This window comes from Aegilops tauschii, chromosome 2 (assembly GCF_002575655.3).
Source record: "Aegilops tauschii subsp. strangulata cultivar AL8/78 chromosome 2, Aet v6.0, whole genome shotgun sequence".
In the NCBI taxonomy this organism is placed as follows: domain Eukaryota; kingdom Viridiplantae; phylum Streptophyta; class Magnoliopsida; order Poales; family Poaceae; genus Aegilops; species Aegilops tauschii.
In genome coordinates, this window is record NC_053036.3 from 427,025,752 (window position 1) to 427,040,731 (window position 14,980).

Below are 14,980 nucleotides of genomic sequence, written 5' to 3' on the forward strand. Positions count from 1 at the left end.
CATATTAATTGGGTCGGTGGTGCGTGCATGCATGCTCTCCTGCACATGGCCTGGCCTGGCTGCCCTCTCATCTCGTCGAATGATACACACGCGCGCGCCAATGATGCATCATACCATGATCCATCTCTGATTGAACACCGAATGGCAAGGCTCCAACATCGCACGTACACGTACGGCGTCCCAAAATGGAATCGAAGCTGTCCGTACGTGGCATGGCATGCAGCACCAACAAAGTTTTACCTAACATGTACTACGACCATACTCCCGGTGTTTTTAAATATAAGTGTTTGTAGAGATTTCACTAGGTGCCCACATACAAAGCAAAATGAATGAATCCACACTTAAAATGCACCTACATACGTCCATAGGAAGACATGTTAAGTTACCTATTCTGGCTACTCCTTCGACCCCCGCGTCGCCCTCCTCTGGTGACACTGGGGGCAACCTAGCCGCCACCGCTAACAGCCCTCGCTGCCGGCCTCCCGCGCATCACCGCCACCGGAGGGCCGGCCGGCGAAGCCGCGCTGGGCCCCAGGAAGGTGGCGGCGGGGCGGATCTGGGTCCCTCGCGCCCTCATAAACCCCCCGACATCCCCACCTTGCTTTACCGCGGCGGCGCCCTTCCCTGTCGGTCCGGCGGCGGCGGATCCGGGCCCCCACCGGACGGCCTGACCTCGCGCGTCTCTGACCGGCCGCGGCCCCCGTCCCACCGTCTTCCTCGGTCGCCGCGGACGCCCCCTCCCCACGCGCCTCCACCCCCTGCTCCCCGTGAACCGACGTTCCTCCGGGTGATTCTCGAGCCCTCCCCCTCCAGCTGCTGCTCGAGCCTGCCGGCCGGCGGCGATTCCGGTGCTCCTGGCCGTTGCCACGGCGCCACACCCTGAAGCTTCAACTCCCACCCGGCCGCGTGTATGCTTGCTGGCCGTGGTTGGGGCTTGTGGTCTGCGGCTGGTTGCGGGGGCGTTCACGGCCTGCCTCCCGTGCAGGCCCCCCCCCTCGTCTCTGGTGGCTCTCCCTCCCCCCTGCGCTACGGCGATGGCTCTCGCAGCAGCGGCGATGTGTACGCAGTTGTGGCTGACCCGGGGCCTCTCGTGGCGGGTTCTTGTTGGCGCTGTTCCGGCCCCAGTGGCCTAAGGCCCGCGTCTCTCCGGTGTCCTTCGCTGTCGGCGTCATCCACCGGGCAGCTCCACCCCGGCGACCGGGTAGCTGCGCCCCTTCCAACTTACTTGACTCGTCGTTGTATCGACGGTCAAGGCCATGGCAGCTTGGATCTGTGTCTTCCAGTCCTTGCTTGTCGGCATTGCTGGACGCCGTCGCGCCAAGACCCCCACGTGGTTCGCGTCGTCGCCCGCCATACCCTGTACGCCTCAAAGCCCCCCCTTTTGTCAGATCCAATGCTCATGGGTTCGGAGGCGGTGCCACCCTCCGACGGCAGGTGCAGCCCCGCCAACCCCCCTTAACATGATGGTTCCGACCAGCGTTGGCCTCCCCATCTATGATCCCGGATTCGACGGCTTTGGGATCGCTCAGCTTCAGGCCATGGAGAGATCCCTGCTCGGCTCGCCGGTGTTGGCAGCGACGGCGCCCGTGGGTGTCTTTTCCTTCTTGGAGGCACTGCTAAGGCCTTCAGCTGCGCCCCTCCTCGAGCTCAGGGGAAACCCTAGGTCCGGGTCTCCCGGACCGGATAGTGACGGAGTCTCGGCTTCGTCTTCCTTCTTGAAGGCACTATCTTGCTCACTCGCGCTGTCCCCGGTTTTGGCTCGGACGATGTTGGAGTTCTCCTTGGTTTGGCATCACCGTTCTTGGCTCGGGTTTGGTACGTTTAGCTGTGTTGTATTTTCTGTTTGAGCCGAGCATCCCTTGTTTCTCTGCTCCGGGCACCATGTTCACGCCTGTCTACGTTCGTGTCATGTTTGTACCCCATGTACTCATTCTACTCCTTCTATCAATGAAATGGTACGCAAGCTTTGCGTATTCGCGAAAAAATATATACATCCATATGTGGTTCATAATAAAATGTCTACAAAGACTTATATTTAGGAACAGAGGAAATATATATCATGCATGTGCCATCTCAGGTCCATCTTTTATATGTATGGAAATTTAATCCTACTTACTTCCAAGGTAGTGCTAGCTAGTACAGTACTCCCTCTGTCCGGTGAAGAGTTTACGTTTGGGTTTAAAATTTGTCCTAAAAAAATGTACTTCTATCTTTTTGATGCACTTTAAAATATTTTCTCTCATCACATGGTAATCAAGACCAATAGCATTCTATACATAGTCTTCTTAATTTCTACATGCACTTAGCTCATTGGGGGTTGGGTAATTAAAGAGGAAAGATATGGTGGATTGCATCTTCTCAATGCATTTTTTACTTCACTCTATAATTTGTTCTAAAATTTCTAGATGTACAATTTTCACCGGACGGAGGGAGTACCTTGTATTTGTCATCCACTTTGACATGTACTCCCTCCGTTCCTAAATATAAGTCTTTTTTAGAGAATCTAATATGGACTACATACGGAGCAAAATGAGTGAATCTACGCTCTAAAATAGGTCCATATACATCCGTATGTAGTTCGTATTGAAATCTCTAGAAAGACTTATATTTAGGAACGGAGGGCGTATAACTATATATTGACATGATATGCTGTCGCAAACGAATAGTACGGATTACCCCACCAGAGATATGGTCAACAAAGCATTTGGCGGGGTTTTCGATCAATCTTGTCACGTTTTTTGTTGATTTGTTTGCCAAGGCCTCACTTGATTGTCCCGAGTGCAGATATTAGGGAGCCATCGGTCGTCTTGCGGGCTTGTACAGTAGCTAGTATTGGTATATACATGGCCGCACGACCACAACACTAGTAGTAGTGGCAGTAGTTGATTTCTAGCAGCGGTTCTAGAGCTTGCCGATCTTGTCGGATCAGTGGATCATATATCCACTAATATGTTTTGGGTACGTATATATGGGTGGGTTATTTGTCCTGATTCCTGATGTTGATTGCTTGCACAGATTGCTTTTCTCCTGTTTGAAAGCTTGACGGGGTGTCGTCAGTGCTAACATAAGCACGATTTCGAATCCCGGGAAACACTACTTGGATCCAAGTACTGCATCAGCATCGATCCTCTGGCGGGATCCCGGGAAACATTGGGGCTGTTTGGTTCGCTACCTGAGCTACTTGCCTGAAAAAATTGAGCGCTTGACAGGCGCTAGAGAATCTCGTGACTTCAGCCTGCCAGGCAGCCTGAAAAAATGTTGTTTGGTTCATTCCTGAAGCCCTCCCTCAGCCTGAGCAATATTAAAATATATACTTACACAATTTAGAGTGCATGCATGCGTGCACTGATTCCTCCGCCTGAGTCAGGCCTCCTATTTTGGTGGCCTGGCTCCGGCTAACTCCGTGCCGGAGATGCTCAGGTCAGGCTGGTCGAATGGTACTCAGGTATCAACCAAACAAGGTGCGGGCAATCGTCAGGCTTGCTCCTGGCCAGGCAAATTCCTCTCAGGGTAGCAACCAAACAGCCCCATTGCCCCTTGCGCGACTATTTTTAGCCCTGAGTACGTAAGGCTGGCAGATGCAGATCAAATACACATTACTCATACTAAACACATTAATCCCATATGCAAAAATAGTTTATCTGCACTAACTCAATTCACTTAACACGCAACTATATGACAACTCAGCATGCTACCATGCATGACTCACTGACTTTAGTTCTCTCAACATGTAGCTATATCAACTCACCATGTCATCATGCATGAGAAAAAGACCCACCTTAACATGCATCATGCATGCTATTCGTATTCAATAAACATTCTACAACTACAAAATAATCAACTACTCTCTACGTTCTGAAATATAAGACGTTCTTAAATTGAACTGCCAAAACGTCTTATATGTAGAAACAGAGAAAGTATAATAAATGTATGTGTTATAGTTTCGATTCCCTTATTGGTAATTCAAATAATAAAGTTTTATATTAACAAGCCTCATGGAAATAACCGGAATGCATCCCATAGCAACGGACGGGGTATTATCTCTGGCTTGTGTTGTTGCGTTTACAAGAAGGATGCATATGCGGGCCACTGCACTCGCACTCTAGAGCGTGTGCGCCGTGTCTCACACGCTAAAACTAATATAGTTCGGAGGCAAATCTACGAATCTCACTATACTCCAAGTGAACGCACCTACATGTGTAAATTTGAGCATCAAGGTTTAAATATTCTAGTCAACACAAGACATTAATCAACAATCTTAATTGGTACATAAGTAAACCACTGAATAGTATTTACCTTCAAACAAAAACCTAAGGGTCCCCCGAGCAGTAGTAACCTGAATTTGTGCCTATGAAGACTTGAACTAAGGTGGTGAGGTTGTAATCCATTTAAGCGACATTATTAGTTACTACTATTCCCTCTATTTCTAAATATAAGTCTTCTTAAAGATTTCAATGCGGACTACATACGGATATATATAGGTGTACTTTGGAGTGTATACTCACTCATTTTGTTCTGTATATAGTCTGTAGTGGAACCTCTAAAAAGACTTATGTTTAGGAATAGAGGGAGTAGTTGCCAATGGACAAATACCTTTATGGGAAGCTGTCTACATTGGTCAACTCCGTACTTGTTCCATGAGCTCCATTGGAAGACATCTTGAACCCCGAAATTCTGGAAGTTACAATGATTCCTGGAAATAAAAGAACTAAAGAAATGGATATTGGGAAATCAAATCAAAAAATATTTCTTCAAACTGAAATTTGATAATCCATGGAAACTAAAAGATCTGAAATGTTTCATAAAAATACCAGAAAACATTGGCTTGTGAAATGATTCTTCTTAGAAATCCTAATAGTGGATCTCATAAGTATTCCAAAGTCCAAACGATGAATATCTACAAAGCCATAATTAAACAACTTCATGAATCCCTGATTTTACAATAGTTTAGGGTCCAACTGGTTATTGAGTTCATGGACGGAATACCGAACGGTTCAGTGGTCGAGGAACGAAAGATGGATTATGTTCCTCCAAACGACACTCTGCAGCACACGGTTGCACAGTAGAGTGGATTAGTACGGACAGACACGCGTGGTTAGCAGTCCCGAACTCAAAAAGGCAGTGCAGTACAAGTACGGTGTGGCTCACGGATAGGCATGCACCGGCTAGGCTCCAAAAGCCAAACTAGGCATGGAACCTCGGAAAGCAAGAGCACGGCAACAGCAAGTAGGCAAGTACACGAGAGTGGTCATCGACGATCAAAAGCTGTTCGCTGTTCACGTCCGTGCATGCATGCATGCACATGTCCGTAATTGTAGGCACTGTGCCACCACGCCCGCATGCATGCATGCACGGTCGGTTTCCCGCGCATGCCCGCACCGCGCGCCGGGGCATGCAGTTACGACCACGTGCACCCGTGCCATGACCATGCTGCTTGGCTAGCCTTATTAGGTTTGGTACTGCTACCAGCTAGCTAGTGTGGGCGTGTGTACACGTACCGTACGTGTCGAGACGTCGCTAGCATGGCGGGCTAGAGCAACGGGATGCTTCAGTACACGCGTATAAATTTATTGTATTGTTGATCTGTGTACAGGACTGCACCGCATTGACCATGTATGCCGCTCCATGCGGGCGAATCGAACACTGTGTCCATCGAGGACGACGCATCACATCATGGGATAAACATACGTATACTGTTGCAAAAAACAAAAAAGGTATAGGTATACATGTTGCAGGCATGGGTGGGATGGATAATTGTATCATGCAGATTCCCGGCTACGAGACGGCATGCAGCTGTGCTTTATTTTTTTAACTATCACGGCGCTTTATTGAAATCAAACCATTTGGAATTATTGCATTATTCAAAGAGAATTCAAAACCATGTTAAGGACTTCTTTTAGCATGTGAGACAACCTCTGGGCCACCATATGGAGGCATTAAAGCATCTACAGCTGGGCGTCCCAAACCTTCCTCATGCATCCGGGCGGGCCGCCCTGTCACAGACCGGTCACGTTTTTCTGACCCAGACAACCCCCTCAAACGGGCCTCAAACGCCCGGGCTGACCGGCACTCCTCATATTCAGCTCAAATATGGGGCGGATATGGGGTTGTCCGGGCGCGCCCGGGCACACCCGCCACGTAGGACTGACGAAGGGGCCCCACGCGGACTTGCCCGGAAACCCGGCGGTCCGACGGACGCCTCCTCCGTCGCCGCAGTATGAAAGCCGCGTGGCGCCGCTCAGGATCGCCGCCCGAGAGCAAATCCGCCTATTTAACCCGGCCGGAGTCCCGCAACCCTAGCCCATCCACCTCCCCCTCTCCACGTCGCCGGTCCGAGCCCATCCACCTCCTCCCTCCCCCGCTCTAGTGCCCTGTACACGCGCCGGTGGTCCGTCATGGTCCGGAGGAAGATCACCTACTACGCAATTTTCGCACGGAGCGCCACGCCAAGGTCCAGCATGAGATCTGGGCGAGACAAGCCGCACGCGCATCCTGCATCTTTGTCGGGCTGCCTCCGGACTCGCCGGAGCCGGAGGAGCGGCCGGGGGAAGCGGAGGAGGAGGACCTAGCTCCGATGGAGGCGGAGGAGGCGGAGCAGCCGGGCTTCAACATGGAGTAGGCGGAGGCAGACTTCGCCATCGCCCAGTCCGACGAGATGGCGGAGCAGCAGGCTATCCTGGAGTCCATCCAGGATGAGGCCTGTGTGAAGGCCAACCGGGCGTTCCTCCGGCAAGAGCAGGCGGTGTCCGACGCGCTCTTCGTCGAACTTGACGCGGGGATAGAGGCGGAGGAGGCCCGAGCGGAGCAACCGGAGCCGCTGGAGGAACCAGAGCTGCAGCTGCTGCCAATCCTGCAGGAGCCGGGGGCGGAGATCGTGGAGATCTTCGACAATGAGTAGCTCGGTGATCGACGTAGTGTTGGGGAATGTAGTAATTTCAAAAAAATCCTACGCACACGCAAGATCATGGTGATGCATAGCAACGAGAGGGGAGAGTGTTGTCCACGTACCCTCGTAGATCGTAAGCGGAAGCGTTATGAAAACGCGGTTGATGTAGTCGTACGTCTTCACGATCCGACCGATCCAAGTACCGAACGCACGGCACCTCCGAGTTCAGCACACGTTCAGCTCGGTGACGTCCCACAAACTCCGATCCAGCAGAGCTTCACGGGAGAGTTCCGTCAGCACGACGGCGTGATGACGGTGATCATGTTGCTACCGACGCAGGGCTTCGCCTAAGCACCGCTACGATATGACCGAGGTGGATTATGGTGGAGGGGGCACCGCACACGGCTAAAAGATCAACTGATCAACTTGTGTGTCTATGGGGTGCCCCCCTCCCCTGTATATAAAGGAGTGGAGGAGGGGGAGGGCCGGCCCTCTCTAGGGCACGCCATAGGGGAGTCCTACTCCCACCGGGAGTAGGATTCCCCCCTTCCAAGAGGAGGAGTAGGAGGGAAGGAAGGAGAAGAGAGGGGGAAGGAAAAAGGGGGGCGCCGCCCCCCCTTCCTTGTCCAATTCAGACTAGGGGGGAGAGGGTGCGCGGCCTGCCCTGGCCGCCCCTCCTCTTCTCCACTAAGGCCCATAAGGCCCATTATACTCCCCCGGGGGTTCCGGTAACCCCCCCGGTACTCCGGTATTTGTCCGAACTTGCCCGGAACCTTTCCGAAGTCCAAACATAGTCGTCCAATATATCGATCTTTATGTCTCGACCATTTTGAGACTCCTCGTCATGTCCGTGATCATATCCGGGACTCCAAACTACCTTCGGTACATCAAAACACAAAAACTCATAATACCAATCGTCACAGAACTTTAAGCGTGCGGACCCTACGGGTTCGAGAACTATGTAGACATGACCGAGACACGTCTCCGGTCAATAACCAATAGCGGAACCTAGATGCTCATATTGGTTCCTACATATTCTACGAAGATCTTTATCGGTCAAACCGTGTAACAACATACGTTGTTCCCTTTGTTATCGGTATGTTACTTGCCCGAGATTCGATCGTCGGTATCTCAATACCTAGCTCAATCTCGTTACCAGCAAGTCTCTTTAATCGTTCTGTAATACATCGTCCCGCAACTAACTCATTAGTTGCATTGCTTGCAAGGCTTATAGTGATGTGCATTACCGAGAGGGCCCAGAGATACCTCTCTGACAATCGGAGTGACAAATCCTAATCTCGATCTATGCCAACTCAACAAGTACCATCGGAGACACCTATAGAGCACCTTTATAATCACCCAGTTACGTTGTGACGTTTGGGAGCACACAAAGTGTTCCTCCGGTAATCGGGAGTTGCATAATCTCATAGTCATAGGAACATGTATAAGTCATGAAGAAAGCAATAGTAGTAAACTAAAACGATCAAGTGCTAAGCTAACGGAATGGGTCAAGTCAATCACATCATTCTCCTAATGATGTGATCCCGTTTATCAAATGATAACTCATGTCTATGGTTAGGAAACATAACCATCTTTGATCAACGAGCTAGTCAAGTAGAGGCATACTAGTGACACTCTGTTTGTCTATGTATTCACACATGTATTATGTTTCCGGTTAATACAATTCTAGCATGAATAATAAACATTTATCATGAAATAAGGAAATAAATAATAACTTTATTATTGCCTCTAGGGCATATTTCCTTGAGTCTCCCACTTGCACTAGAGTCAATAATCTAGATTACACAGTAATGATTCTAACACCCATGGAGCCTTGGTGCTGATCATGTTTTGTTCGTGAGAGAGGCTTAGTCAACGGGTCTACAACATTCAGATCCGTATGTATCTTGCAAATCTCTATTTCTCCCACCTGGACTTGATCGCGGATGGAATTGAAGCGTCTCTTGATGTGCTTGGTTCTCTTGTGAAATCTGGATTCCTTTGCCAAGGCAATTGCACCAGTATTGTCACAAAAGATTTTCATTGGACCCGATGCACTAGGTATGACACCTAGATCGGATATGAACTCCTTCATCCAGACTCCTTCATTTGCTGCTTCTGAAGCATCTATGTACTCCGCTTCACACGTAGATCCCGCCACGACGCTTTGTTTAGAACTGCACCAACTGACAGCTCCACCATTCAATAAAAACACGTATCCGGTTTGCGATTTAGAATCGTCCGGATCAGTGTCAAAGCTTGCATCGACGTAACCATTTACGACGAGCTCTTTTTCACCTCCATAAACGAGAAACATATCCTTAGTCCTTTTCAGGTATTTCAGCATGTTCCTGACCGATGTCCAGTGATCCACTCCTGGATTACTTTGGTACCTCCCTGCTAAAATAATAGCAAGGCACACATCAGGTCTGGTACACAGCATGGCATACATGATAGAGCCTATGGCTGAAGCATAAGGCACATCTTTCATTTTCTCTCTATCTTCTGCTGTGGTCGGGCATTGAGTCTGACTCAACTTCACACCTTGTAACACAGGCAAGAACCCTTTCTTTGCTTGATCCATTTTGAACTTCTTCAAAACTTTATCAAGGTATGTGCTTTGTGAAAGTCCAATTAAACGTCTTGGTCTATCTCTATAGATCTTGATGCCCAATATATAAGCAGCTTCACCGAGGTCCTTCATTGAAAAGCTCTTATTCAAGTATCCTTTTATGCTATCCAGTAATTCTATATCATTTCCAATCAACAATATGTCTTCCACATAAAATATTAGAAATGCTACAGAGCTCCCACTCACTTTCTTGTAAATACAGTCTTCTCCAAAAGTCTGTATAAAACCATATGCTTTGATCACACTATCAAAACGTTTATTCCAACTCCGAGATGCTTGCACCAGTCCATAGATGGATCGCTGGAGCTTTCACACTTTGTTAGCATCCTTTGGATCGATAAAACCTTCAGGTTGCATCATATACAACTCTTCTTCCAGAAATCCATTCAGGAATGCAGTCTTTACATCCATTTGCCTAATTTCATAATCATAAAATGCGACAATTACTAACATGACTCGGACGGACTTGAGCATCGCTACGGGTGAGAAGGTCTCATCGTAGTCAACTCCTTGAACTTGTCGAAAACCTCTCGCAACAAGTCGAGCTTTGCAGACAGTAATATTACCGTCAGTGTCAGTCTTCTTCTTGAAGATCCATTTATTCTCGATGGCTTGCCGATCATCGGGCAAGTCAACCAAAGTCCACACTTTGTTCTCATACATGGATCCCATCTCAGATTTCATGGCCTCAAGCCATTTTGCGGAATCTGGGCTCATCATCGCTTCCTCATAGTTCGTAGGTTCATCATGGTCATGTAACATGACCTCCAGAACAGGATTACCGTACCACTCTGGTGCGGATCTTACTCTGGTTGACCTACGAGGTTCAGTAGTAACTTGATCTAAAGTTACATGATCATTATCATTAGCTTCCTCACTAATTGGTGTAGGAGTCACAGGAACAGATTTCTGTGATGAACTACTTTCCAATAAGGGAGCAGGTACAGTTACCTCATCAAGTTCTACTTTCCTCCCACTCACTTCTTTTGAGAGAAACTCCTTCTCTAGAAAGGATCCATTCTTAGCAACGAATGTCTTGCCTTCAGATCTGTGATAGAAGGTGTACCCAACAGTCTCCTTTGGGTATCCTATGAAGACACATTTCTCCGATTTGGGTTCGAGCTTATCAGGTTGAAGCTTTTTCACATAAGCATCGCAGCCCCAAACTTTAAGAAACGACAACTTTGGTTTCTTGCCAAACCACAGTTCATAAGGCGTCGTCTCAATGGATTTAGATGGTGCCCTATTTAACGTGAATGCAGCCGTCTCTAAAGCATAACCCCAAAACGATAGCGGTAAATTAGTAAGAGACATCATAGATCGCACCATATCTAGTAAAGTACGATTATGACGTTCGGACACACCATTACGCTGTGGTGTTCCGGGTGGCGTGAGTTGCGAAACTATTCCGCATTGTATCAAATGAAGACCAAACTCGTAACTCAAATATTCTCCTCCACGATCAGATCGTAGAAACTTTATTTTCTTGTTACGATGATTTTCCACTTCACTCTGAAATTCTTTAAACTTTTCAAATGTTTCAGACTTATGTTTCATTAAGTAGATATACCCATATCTGCTTAAATAATCTGTAAAGGTGAGAAAATAACGATACCCGCCGCGAGCCTCAATATTCATCGGACCACATACATCAGTATGTATGATTTCCAACAAATCTGTTGCTCGCTCCATTGTTCCGGAGAACGGCGTTTTAGTCATCTTGCCCATGAGGCATGGTTTGCAAGTACCAAGTGATTCATAATCAAGTGATTCGAAAAGTCCATCAGAATGGAGTTTCTTCATGCGCTTTACACCAATATGACGCAAACGGCAGTGCCACAAATAAGTTGCACTATCATTATCAACTCTGCATCTTATGGATTCAACATTATGAATATGTGTATCACTACTATCGAGATTCATCAAAAATAGACCACTCTATAAGGATGCATGACCATAAAAGATATTACTCATATAAATAGAACAACCATTATTCTTAGATTTAAATGAATAACCGTCTCGCATCAAACAAGATCCAGATATAATGTTCATGCTCAACGCTGGCACCAAATAACAATTATTTAGGTCTAAAACTAACCCCAAAGTTAGATGTAGAGGTAGCGTGCCGACGGCGATCACATCGACTTTGGAACCATTTCCCACGCGCATCATCACCTCGTCCTTAGCCAATCTTTGCTTAATCCGTAGTCCCTGTTTCGAGTTGCAAATATTAGCAACAGAACCAGTATCAAATACCCAGGTGCTACTGCGAGCTTTAGTAAGGTACACATCAATAACATGTATATCACATATACCTTTGCTCATCTTGCCATCCTTCTTATCCGCCAAATACTTGGGGCAGTTCCGCTTCCAGTGGCCAGTCCCTTTGCAGTAGAAGCACTCAGTCTCAGGCTTAGTTCCAGACTTGGGTTTCTTCTCCTGAGCAGCAACTTGTTTACCGTTCTTGTTGAAGTTCCCCTTCTTCTTCCCTTTACCCTTTTTCTTGAAACTGGTGGTCTTATTGACCATCAACACTTGATGCTCCTTCTTGATTTCTACCTCCGCAGCCTTTAGAATTGCGCAGAGCTCGGGAATAGTCTTATCCATCCCTTGCATGTTATAGTTCATCACGAAGCTTTTGTAGCTTGGTGGCAGTGAATGAAGAATTCTGTCAATGACACTATCATCCGGAAGATTAACTCCCAGTTGAATCAAGTGATTGTTATACCCAGACATTCTGAGTATATGTTCACTGACAAAACTATTCTCCTCCATCTTGCAGCTGTAGAACTTATTGGAGACTTCATATCTCTCAATCCGGGCATTTGCTTGAAATATTAACTTCAACTCCTGGAACATCTCATATGCTCCATGACATTCAAAACGTCGTTGAAGTCCCGGTTCTAAGCCATGAAGCATGGCACACTGAACTATCGAGTAGTCATCAGCTTTGCTCTGCCAAACGTTCATAACATCTGGTGTTGCTCCTGCAGCGTGTTTGGCACCTAGCGGTGCTTCCAGGACGTAATTCTTCTGTGCAGCAATGAGGATAATCCTCAAGTTACGGACCCAGTCCGTGTAATTGCTACCATCATCTTTCAACTTTGCTTTCTCAAGGAACGCATTAAAATTCAACGGAACAACAGCACGGGCCATCTATCTACAACAACATAGACATGCAAAATACTATCAGGTACTAAGTTCATGATAAATTAAAGTTCAATTAATCAAATTATTTAAGAACTCACACTTAGATAGACATCCCTCTAATCATCCAAGTGATCACGTGATCCATATCAACTAAACCATGTCCGATCATCACGTGAGATGGAGTAGTTTTAAATGGTGAACATCACTATGTTGATCATATCTACTATATGATTCACGCTCGACCTTTCGGTCTCAGTGTTCCGAGGCCATATCTGCAAAAGTAGGCTCGTCAAGTTTAACCCGAGTATTCTGCGTGTGCAAAACTGGCTTGCACCTGTTGTATATGAACGTAGAGCTTATCACACCCGATCATCACGTGGTGTCTCGGCACGACGAACTTTGGCAACGGTGCATACTCAGGGAGAACACTTGTACCTTGAAATTTAGTGAGAGATCATCTTCTAATGCTACCGTCAATCAAAGCAGAATAAGATGCATAAAAGATAAACATCACATGCAATCAATATAAGTGATACGATATGGCCATCATCATCTTGTGCCTTTGATCTCCATCTCCAAAGCACTGTCATGATCACCATCGTCACCGGCGCGACACCTTGATCTCCAACGTAGCATCGTTGTCGTCTCGCCAACTATTGCTTCTACGACTATCGCTACCGCTTAGTGATAAAGTAAAGCAATTACAGGGCTATTGCACTGCATACAATAAAGTGACAACCATATGGCTCCTGCCAGTTGCCGATAACTCGGTTACAAAACATGATCATCTCATACAATAAAATTTAGCATCATGTCTTGACCATATCACATCACAGCATGCCCTGCAAAAACAAGTTAGACGTTCTCTACTTTGTTGTTGCAAATTTTACGTGGCTGCTACGGGCTGAGCAAGAACCGTTCTTACTTACGCATCAAAACCACAACGATATTTTGTCAAGTTAGTGCTGTTTTAAGCTTCACAAGGACCGGGCGTAGTCACACCCGGTTCAACTAAAGTTGGAGAAACTGGCACCCGCCAGCCACCTGTGTGCAAAGCACGTCGGTAGAACCAGTCTCGCGTAAGCGTATGCGTAATGTCGGTCCAGGCCGCTTCATCCAACAATACCGCCGAACCAAAGTATGACATGCTGGTAAGCAGTATGACTTGTATCGCCCATAACTCACTTGTGTTCTACTCGTGCATATAACATCTACGCATAAACCTGGCTCGGATGCCACTGTTGGGGAACGTAGTAGTTTCAAAAAAATTCCTATGCACACGCAAGATCATGGTGATGCATAGCAACGAGAGGGGAGAGTGTTGTCCACGTACCCTCATAGACCGTAAGCGGAAGCGTTATGAAAACGCGGTTGATGTAGTCGTACGTTTTCACGATCAGCACACGTTCACCTCGATGACGTCCCACGAACTCCGATCCAGCAGAGCTTCACAGGAGAGTTCCATCAGCACGACGACGTGATGACGGTGATGATGTTGCTACCGACGCAGGGCTTCGCCTAAGCACCGCTATGATATGACCAAGGTGGATTATGGTGGAGGGGGGCACTGCACACGGCTAAAAGATCAACTGATCAACTTGTGTGTCTATGGGGTGCCCCCTCCCCAGTATATAAAGGAGTGGAGGAGGGGGAGGGCCGGCCCTCTCTAGGGCATGCCATAGGGGAGTCCTAATCCCACCGGGAGTAGGATTCCCCCCTTCCAAGAGGAGGAGTAGGAGGGAAGGAAGGAGGAGAGAGGGGGAAGGAAAAAGGGGGGCGCATGATAACCCACAAGTATACGGGATCGCAACAGTTTTCGAGGGTAGAGTATTCAACCCAAATTTATTGATTCGACACAAGGGGAGCCAAAGAATATTCTCAAGTATTAGCAGCTGAGTTGTCAATTCAACCACACCTGGAAACTTAATATCTGCAGCAAAGTATTTAGTAGCAAAGTAATATGGAAGTAACGGTAACGATAGCAAAAGTAATATTTTTGGGTTTTTGTAGTGATTGCAACAGTAGCAACAGAAAAGTAAATAAGCGGGGAACAATATGTGAAAAGCTCGTAGGCATTGGATCGGTGATGGAGAATTATTCCGGATGCGGTTCATCATGTAACAATCATAACATAGGGTGACACAGAACTAGCTCCAATTCATCAATGTAATGTAGGCATGTATTCCGAATATAGTCATACGTGCTTATGGAAAAGAACTTGCATGACATCTTTTGTCCTACCCTCCCGTGGCAGCGGGGTCCTATCAGAAACTAAGGGATATTAAGGCCTCCTTTTAATAGAGTACCGGACC